General features: G+C 33.0%; 1 pseudogene; it reads right to left on the bottom strand.

Moving 5' to 3' along the window:
• Positions 1 to 728: 728 nt before the first annotated feature.
• LOC149206718 (ethylene-responsive transcription factor ERF034 pseudogene) lies at positions 729 to 1,843 on the bottom strand (annotated as a pseudogene).
• Positions 1,844 to 9,485: the final 7,642 nt, after the last annotated feature.

Genomic DNA, 9,485 nt, shown 5'->3' with positions numbered 1-9,485 from the left:
CTATAAACAAATCTTCTTTTCTTTTTTAACCATAGTTAAAAGTTCTAAATACATAATTATGAACAAATCTTCTTTTCCTTTTTAACCATAGTTAAAAGCTCTAAATACATATTTAATGTTAAAAAAAACCTTGAGTATTTTTCTTTGACCGATATAAAAACTAAAATACATGACAATTTAACAATACAATTTTCACATTTAATAATAAAAAATTTAAGATTATATATTCTATATTTAATTTTTTTTGTGTTAAATCTGATATATTTTGGATATTCTTTGGAATAGTTTGATTCTCTTAAAAGTAGTTCTCATTTAATGCGTTTTGAATAGTTTAATTCTCTATAAATAAGTCCCCCATAAGATTTAAACTTATATTTTGATCAAACTAAATTCCAAACAAACCAATTAATTTACACTTCCTAGATATAAATTTATCATATTATTTACACATAAAAATTAATTTTAAATATTTTTAAAAAATAATAATAACATTTCGTAACAACATTTTCAACAATTCTATATTATTAATTGAAAGCCCTGCAAATAAAACATTACAAGAAGTTTTAAAATGAGAAAGATAATATCACACTTTTCAGCCATTTGGGCGGTCTGATTGAGGAACCATTTGGGTGGCCCGATGGAGGAACACTTCATCAATTCACTCACAAGGGAAATGATGCTTACAAGCACAATACAGTAAAAAAGAGTAACAAAACTGGGCTTAAAAGTTTGATAAAATATCACATTGCCACAGACAATTACCAATATTGTTCACTGAGAAAATTGCCACAGAAATAATTCACCAGCTCTGCTATAATCTTTGTCGAATTCATCTGAATTGAAAAATTGGTTGTCAGGCATGTCATAAGGTGCAGGTGCATGAAGCAAACCCTCGGCCATTGTTTGTAAGAAATGCTGTCCAGTCACCCTTGTGAAAATCCTCGCTCTGATTATTATATGTCTCAATAACCTCTGCCTTCTCCTGCAGATCCACAGACTGAAGAGAAGTTTGAGAAGTAATGGGCGGATTAATGAAGGCTGCAGCCGCTGCAGCTGCCTGTATATCTCTCGCTGCATTAGATGTGGGGCGAGGAAGATGATGGGCAGTTTCCGGAAAATTGAGAAAAGCCGAGCGGCCTTTCAAACACAGAGCGGCCACGTCGTGTGCACGAGCCGCCATTTCTGGGGTGGAGAAGGAGCCGAGCCAGATGCGAGATTTCTTCTTGGGTTCTCTTATTTCTGATACCCACTTTCCCCATCTACGTTTCCTCACCCCTCTGTACACTGGATACCGTGTTTCTCCGTTCCCCTTAATATTTTTCCCTTTCTCCACCCACCTTGCATTCGTTCCTGATTGCTGTGCTTTATCATCTCTATCATTTGCGTCCTCCATATTAACAACATCAGCTGTGCTGCTCCTAATTTGTTTTGTGGGTAAATCCGGAGTTGCTGGCTCGGTTTGCCCTTCTTGGTACGCTGCAGCCATTGACCTCGTTCGGAAGAATATGGGAAATTTGATTCAGGAGGATCCATTCACTGCCATCGCCAATTCCATTTCCTGCAGCAGCGGAATGAGCAGGACTGAAATTTGCGAATGGAAGGACACCAGAAATTGTTGAAGTAGAGCCTGTCGCCCGAAAATGAGGTAATGTTGGATCTTTTAAGAAAAGCCTTTGTGGGGTTGCCTTTGTGATCTTTAATTGTTGAAGTAGAGCCTGTCGCCCGAAAATGAGGTAATGTTGGATCTTTTAAGAAAAGCCTTTGTGGGGTTGCCTTTGTGATCTTTACTGCTGTTTAATGGCGTTCTCTAACTGCCCACAATGTCTGTGTGACTCGCTAGAATTTGTTTAGAGATTTTTTTAAGAAGAGTGTGGGAGTGTTTAAATTGTTTTTTACGGTAAAAATGAATTCAATACCATTCAGAATTTTTGGGACATTTTTTTAAACTTAATAACCTTAAGCCCTCGTCCCTGGTTGGTCAGGTTACTGTTTTTTTGCCCTCATGATATCTTGACAGGTGCTCTTATCTGGTTCGGTACTTGGAAGTGCAAGGTTCATTTTGGTTGGTTAACTCCTGGTTTGTAGCTGTGGTCCTTAACGGATATTGTTAGAGGTTTAAATTTTTACGATAACCCAAATTTTGAAAATTTTCAGCCAAATTTTCTAAATTTCTTTTATTTTTCGACCGAAAACATAACCGTGTTTAGACTACGTGCTGTTTAAGCGACGATCATATCGTCTAAGAAAATCACGAGCTTTTGGACAACTAGCACTTCTACTCGTGGGTGTCTCTCCATATTTACAGGGCGCTCTGCTCTATGTTTGCAAAAAGGACTTCGACATCTGGCTTACGAAAATCAGATGTGATAGAGATAAGGTAAGATATGGCAATAGGTTGAAAGCGACAGCCCATTCCACCCATCAACCTCATCCAGCACGGATATGGGAACAAAATAATTAGTTACAGACTGAAATCTTGCTGTTATACATATAATTATCAATTCATAATCATATTTTTCACAAAGAGTCATAATAACACACATCAATGTTCAACTTTATTTGAAATATCTTAATTGTATTATAAATATATGATTAATTATATTTCTAATTAATATGATATAAAGATAAAATATATAATTAAACCATTATTTTAATTTTTTATATTTAATATTGGTTAATTAGGTTTATTTTAAATGTTTGGGAGAAATGATTGTGAGGTTTAATTTTCACAGGTGACATGATAAGTTTTGATTTAATAGCTTCAAATTTTGTTGTTGGGAATGAATAATTTCTTGTATAATCCTCATATAAAATATAAAAATATTTTCCACTTAAAAAGTTATATTTAATATTGAATTACGAGGGTGGTAGGAGGGGAGGCGCTCTTTATGGCCTTCAAAATGATGAAGTGTTTAGGTACTCATGGGAAACACAGAATCATGTTATTTATCAAGGTCTCTTGATTGCCAAAGAAAATAAGGTGAAAGAGTTTACAATCTTGGTAGGCTACCACTTTATTTTGCAGCATTTAGTTAAAAACTCAATGCCAAATGAAAATCTTTGGAAAATATCATGAATAAAGCACAGAAAATGGCAAAAGACATTCCATCATTTGCATACTTTCATGTATTATGGGACCATAACAAAGAAAGAAACAAGCTAGCTAATGATGGATGTAAATTGAAAGCAGGAGAATTGTGCATTGGTCACCAACTTAGACAATCAATCCTACCTTAATGGAGTTTAATAACTCAAAAATTAATTCAACCCAATGTAAATCAATGCAATGGAAAATGGGAGGTCATAGAGACTTTGTGGCAACTAGAAGACGTCTATGTTATGCATGGAGGCGAAGAGCATCCAAAATAACTCCTTGGTGTTCATAGTCATCAATGAGCCTGCTTAGGATTGCAAGAGTTTCATAGTCATCAAGGAATTTATTATCAATAAGTTTGTTCATAGTGATCAATTAGCCTCCTTAGGACTGCAAGAGGTTCGTATTCATCGAAGACTTTATTATCAATAAGTTGTTATATATTTTGTAAATGTTGTGTTTTATTGGGGCAATTTTCTAAGATATATACTTAAAGAAACCCATTTTTGTAACTCAAAAATATGCTAACACTAAATTTTTGATTCTCATGGATAAAATAAAAATAATAGAAATTTTGAAATTGCTATGTATATGTATTTGTAATTAGCCAAACAAAAATTTATATAATATAAATATTTCTTTTCGATTAGAAAAATAATAATATAATATTGAAACACACAAATAGACTCAAGTGTGAAATCATTATTAATAAAAAATCATTAATAAAAAATTTTTAAATATAAATATAAATTAATATAATTTTATTTAATAATAATATTAATAGAAGATATTTGAAATGAATTAAGTAATTACTCATATTTTATATTAATTAAAAATAATTTTAATATCCAAATTCAATTCACATATATATATATGAAACATTTAGTTAAATTAATTGGTTTTAATACTAATTACTTTTTATACTAATGGAAAATATATAACTCAGTGCTAACATGTGCATCTCCTTGATTGTTTGGTATAATTTTTGGAAAAAATAAACAGATATTATTTGCCAGGATTTCTGTCCCTTTTTAATATATCCTTTGGCCTATAGTTTGAGTAGTATCTCCATGGGGAAGATAGAATAAAATTCCATATATATTAGTATAAAAGTTTCAACCATTTTTTAAATTTATATGAAGGAAGTTAACTATGGGGAAGATGGAATAAAATTCCATATATTAATATCAAAGTTAAAAAGTGATACGAGCAAAATTCTATATTTCAAAGATATTTCGCTAAAATAAATCAAATATAATTATTATTTTTTTCATTATTTGTGGAAGAGAATATAAAAAGTTTATTGGCTTCTCGTATGCTTAAAATTGTTTATGCTTGGGTAAGAGTTCATATTTCTCAAACATAAGGAACAGATTAATGACCCAAGACCTAGAGATATCTGGCAGGAGTGAAATTCTGCCTCCTTATGGACCACCAGTTGGTTATTCCAGGTGGCATGGTTTTCCTCAAATAACGGTGATGAGTCAAATTGCATTCACGCATAACATCCAGTGATAGTTGTCCTTATTATTGATTTGACAACTGAATTATTAAATTTTCCTATCGTATAAAAAAATATAAAACCTTTCACCCATGCAATTATTTTGTCAAAAACTTATTTGGAAATTTCACATTTTGATTATTGTGCCCCTTAGTTTCGTCTTCATAGTTAATTTGCACCCATTTAATAAGATTTATAAGAAAAAAAAAAACTATTATTTCAATCTTCCAAATTTAAATACTTTCTACCTCACATGTTTTATTCAAACATCATTCCCTATATGGTTTGGATATTTTCTATCATTTCATTAATGAATTCCCTCCTCTTTCTCTCCCACCTAATCAAGGAAATTGAAAATATATATATTTTTTAATTTTATAAAAAAATAATTTTGGAATAGTGTGGGTACATTTAAATGATTTTTTTTTGCAAAATGCATGTTTTTAAAAAACAAAAATTGGAAATTTCCTCTCATTTTAAAAATGGTTGGGCCAAGAGGTGCTCTACAACTTAGTATAGGGGAGATGTGTAAATATAACGTCAAAATTTTTAAATGGCATATTAGTTAAATAATAATAATAATAAAGTTAAAAGTAACACAGTGAGCATAAAGATTTAAATGTTGGCTCGATTATTAATAATAAATAAAAAGTTAAAAGTAATATAAAGCTTTTGGAGATGAGTGGCATTTAAACATTAACTCAATTAATAGTAAAAAGTTAAAAGTAATAGAGGCCACTATCCAGAATGAGTGTAAAGATTTAAATGTTGGTTCAATTAATAATAAAAAGTTAAAAATAATAAAATTGTATTTGCTATATTTTGATTTTGGTTTTATTAATAAAATTACAAACAATTTTTTAGATAAAAGAAAATCATAATAAAATCATAATATACATATCACATTAAAAAATAAAACATAAGATCTATTTTACCTAATAAATTAAAATAATGATTCCATAACCATATATAAATTTAATTAATAAGCACATAAAAGATTAATACTTACAATATGACAAGATTCTTAACCATGGATATTCTCGCCCACTTTACCATGGATATTCTTAACTTGTAAATAGACTTTGTTACATACCATGGTTTATCAATACCACATACCAAAAAACTATAACTTATTTCACAATCAAAATATTTTATAATAATATGACAAGATTCTTAACCATGAATATTCCCCTCCCTCTTTACCATGGATATTATTAATTTGTAAATAGGCTTTCTTACAACAGGGTTGGCTAGTACCATGGCTTATCAATACCATAGGCCAAAAAACTCTAAGTTATTTCACAATCAGAATTATTTATAAATATTTTATTCTAATTTAATTTTATAACATTTTTAAATTAAATCTAAAAGAAAAAAGTGTTTTAATTAATTTTGAGATATATCTAAACGCTTTATCCTCACAACTACTAAAAATATTCCCACAGAAATTAAATGAAGGTTTTAATAAAAATAAAAATGAAAATACTTTTTATATATAAAGATATGAAATTTTATATAATATAAATAATATTATTAAGAAGTAGCATAGATCCATCTTAATTAAGGATCTAAGTGATGAGAGCAAGCAAAGTGACTAACAACAATAAAGTGTGATTATTTTTAATTTTTCATTATTGTATTTTATTTCACATGAATGATCCAAAATATAGGTTTAATATTTACCACCAATCGAGTTTTTTTCAATTTAGATACTTTCTTAAATACAATAGAATGGGATCAAATTTAAGATAGGGAGAGACAGGGAGGGGGAGAGAGGAGGAGGGTAGAGAGAGAGAAAGGGACGTGGTAGAGAGAGAGGGAGAGATAGGAAGGGAGAGAGAGAGGAGAGGAGAGAGAAGGAGAGAGGGAGGGAGGGAGAGATGGAGCTGGAGGGGGAGAGAGATGGAGGAAAGAGAAAAAACATAAAGAGATAGAGGTGTAGAGAGAGGGGAAGTGACAAGAGAGTGATGGAGAGAGAGTGAAGGAAGAGAGAGAGAAGAAGAGGAGAGAGATATGGAGAGAAGGGGAAGAGAGAGAGGGAGACACATAGATGGAGAGGGGAGAGAGAAGGGGAGAGGGAGGGAGATAGTGACAGAGTTGGAGTGCAGAGGGATATAGAGAGAGAGTGATGGGGGGAGAGATGGAGGGAGGTGGGAGAGAAAGGGAGAGAGAGGAAGGAAGAGAGAGAGAAGGAGAGAGATAGAGAGGGAGAGAGAGAGGGAGTTGGAGGGGGAGAGAGAAGGAGGGAAGAAGAAATACATATAGAGATAAAGGTGGAAAGAGAGAGGGAGTGACAAGGGAGAGATGGAGAGAGAGTGAGGGAGAGAGGAGAGCGAGAGGGAATAGAGGGGGGAGAGAAGGGGAAGATAGAGAGAGGGAGAAGGGAAAGAGAGAGAGAGGGAGAGGAAGAGGGAGGGAGAGAGATATAGATAGATATGGAGTGAGTCTGTATGTTTGGGGATGAGGTAGAGAGAAAAAGAAGGAGAGACATAGGGAGATAGAGATATAGTTGGAGCGGGAAGAGAGAGAAGAAGAGAGAGACAAAAGGCGGGAGGAAGAGAGATAGATACGGAGAGAGAGAGCATGTGTGTTTGGGGAGGTGAGATAGAGAGATAAAGGAGAGATGGAGGGAGATATAGATATAGATGGTGGGGGTAGAGAGAGGGAAAAAGAGAGATATGTACAGATAGGGAGGGATAGTTGAAGAGAGAGAAAGAGAGAGTTGGGGGATAGAGGGAGTGGGGGAGAGAGAAGGAGAGAGTGAGGGATATAGACATTAAGATGAAGGGGGGATAGAGAGGGATTTGGATAGAGAAACATGGAAAATATGAATATATATATATATATATATATATATATATATATATATATATATATATATATATATATATATATATAACTAGCCTAGATCCATCTTAACCCTGGATCTATCAAGCGCTAAGAGGGATCAAATCTCACGAGGTGCCGACTTTTTCTCAAGTTTTGCACTCAAAAAGAGGTTTTCACCTCAAGAGATTTGATCCCTCTCGACGCTTGATAGATCCGTGGTTAAGATGGATCTAGGATGGTATTTAAATAAAACCAAAATTTATAGATTATTTTAGCTTTTTAAACATAAGGTTTATGGTTGGTACAACAATATATTCATTAAAAGCTAAGATGCATGGTTGTTTCAACAATATATTCATTAAAAACTAAGATGCATGGTTGTTTGTTAGGTCCCTATACTACTAGTGTAACTCCTTATTGTTATTAGTGCAACCCCCTTATTATATTTTTGTGCCCATGTAGTCCCCATATTGTTAATATTGTGCCCCATAGAAGCCCACTATTATTATTGTTGTGCCCTTACATTATTATTGTTATGTCGGCTCTGATTACATTATGACCCCTTAGACTCCTATATATAGAGAGGAGGTCTTGTCATTTGAATAATCCAATAATTGTTCATTTGTGTAATGTATAGGAGGTTTCCCCCTCGAAGAGGCTGATTTCTAAGTCGTTGATCTATCTTTTCTATCTTTTTGTGAGCTGGTTTCATAACATTTGGTATCAGAGCTTTGGATTCTAGGGTTTCGTTGCTCCAAACAAGTAATTGTGGCATTTTCTCTATAACGTTTTTTCTGCGACGTTTCAGAAGCTAAAAAAAATCCATTTGAGACAAAATATCACTAATCCTCGGGTTAGAATTTTAGATCTTGCTATATTTTTGGAGATATGATCGAAGGAAGTTAGGGTTTTTGCAAGCTCCAAAATTCCATCTCAAATAGGTCATTGTGGAATTTTCACTATAATTGTTTATCTACAAAGTTTTAGACTCTGAAATTAAAATCCATTTGAGCCAAAAACTTGGTGAAGCTCGAGCCCATATTTTAGACCTTGTTTTGTTATATTTTCAGAGATACGGTCCAAGACATTTAGGGTTTTTGCAGGCTCCCAAATTACATCCCAAACATGTGACCTAGGGAAAATCATCATAACGTTCTCTCTGAGCATCAGATTGAAATTTTGTCAAATGCTATAGAAAGAGGACAGACTGTACTTTCTTGTATATTATTTTTAGGTCCGAAGGTCAAAACAGTAACATGTGGCATGTCATACAAGTTCGCTCTACTGAAAACATATATAAACAGGTCATCTTGGGAGATTAGGCATAATGCTTTCTTAGAGAGTCCAATTTCGATCAGACTAGTGGAATTGGAAAGAGGACGCAGAGGGCTTCTGTAGCTTGCAATTTCAGACCTTGTAGATTTGAAATTACATAGTTACAATCGTTTCAAGATCGAGCTCCTAAAATCAATAAAAGGTGACATGAGGAAGTTTGATGGCAAGGATCCAGTAAATTGGATACTAGAGATGGAACAATATTTTGATCTACATGATGTACAATTGCTACAAAAGGTACATATTTCATCTTTATATTTAGAATCAAATCAATTTTTATGGTATAAAGGGCTTTGTTCTCGTAAACCACTTGTCACTTGATTATTTTTCACGGAGGAAATGATAGCACATTATGAGGATACAAAGAGCAACACCTTCTTTAGCTAATTGATAAATCTCAAGCAAAAGGGTTCAATGGCAAAGCACATTGAGAACTTTCAAAAATTGAATATAAGGGTAAATGATATTCCAGAGAAGTGAAGGATTGATGTCTTAATAGGGACTTTAAAGGATAATATTCAACATGAGGTTAGTCTTTGGGAACCTAATTCATTGGAGAAGGCATTTAGGTTGGCAATAAAAATTGAAAGCGAAATTATGGAAGCAAGGAATCCTACCACTGACAACTATAAATATGGAAGTGTTTTTGCTCCTAGCCTTCCACAACCTACAAGGTTTACACCACAACAATTGGAAGAAAAAAGAGAAAAAGGGCTTTGTTAAATT

Source organism: Pinus tabuliformis, chromosome 1_2 (genome assembly GCF_031772625.1).
Source record: "Pinus tabuliformis cultivar Carrire ecotype Pingquan chromosome 1_2, CPIR1, whole genome shotgun sequence".
NCBI classification, from domain to species: domain Eukaryota; kingdom Viridiplantae; phylum Streptophyta; class Pinopsida; order Pinales; family Pinaceae; genus Pinus; species Pinus tabuliformis.
Note: the sequence above shows the minus strand (reverse complement) of the source record. Positions and strands in the feature narration are given on the sequence as shown.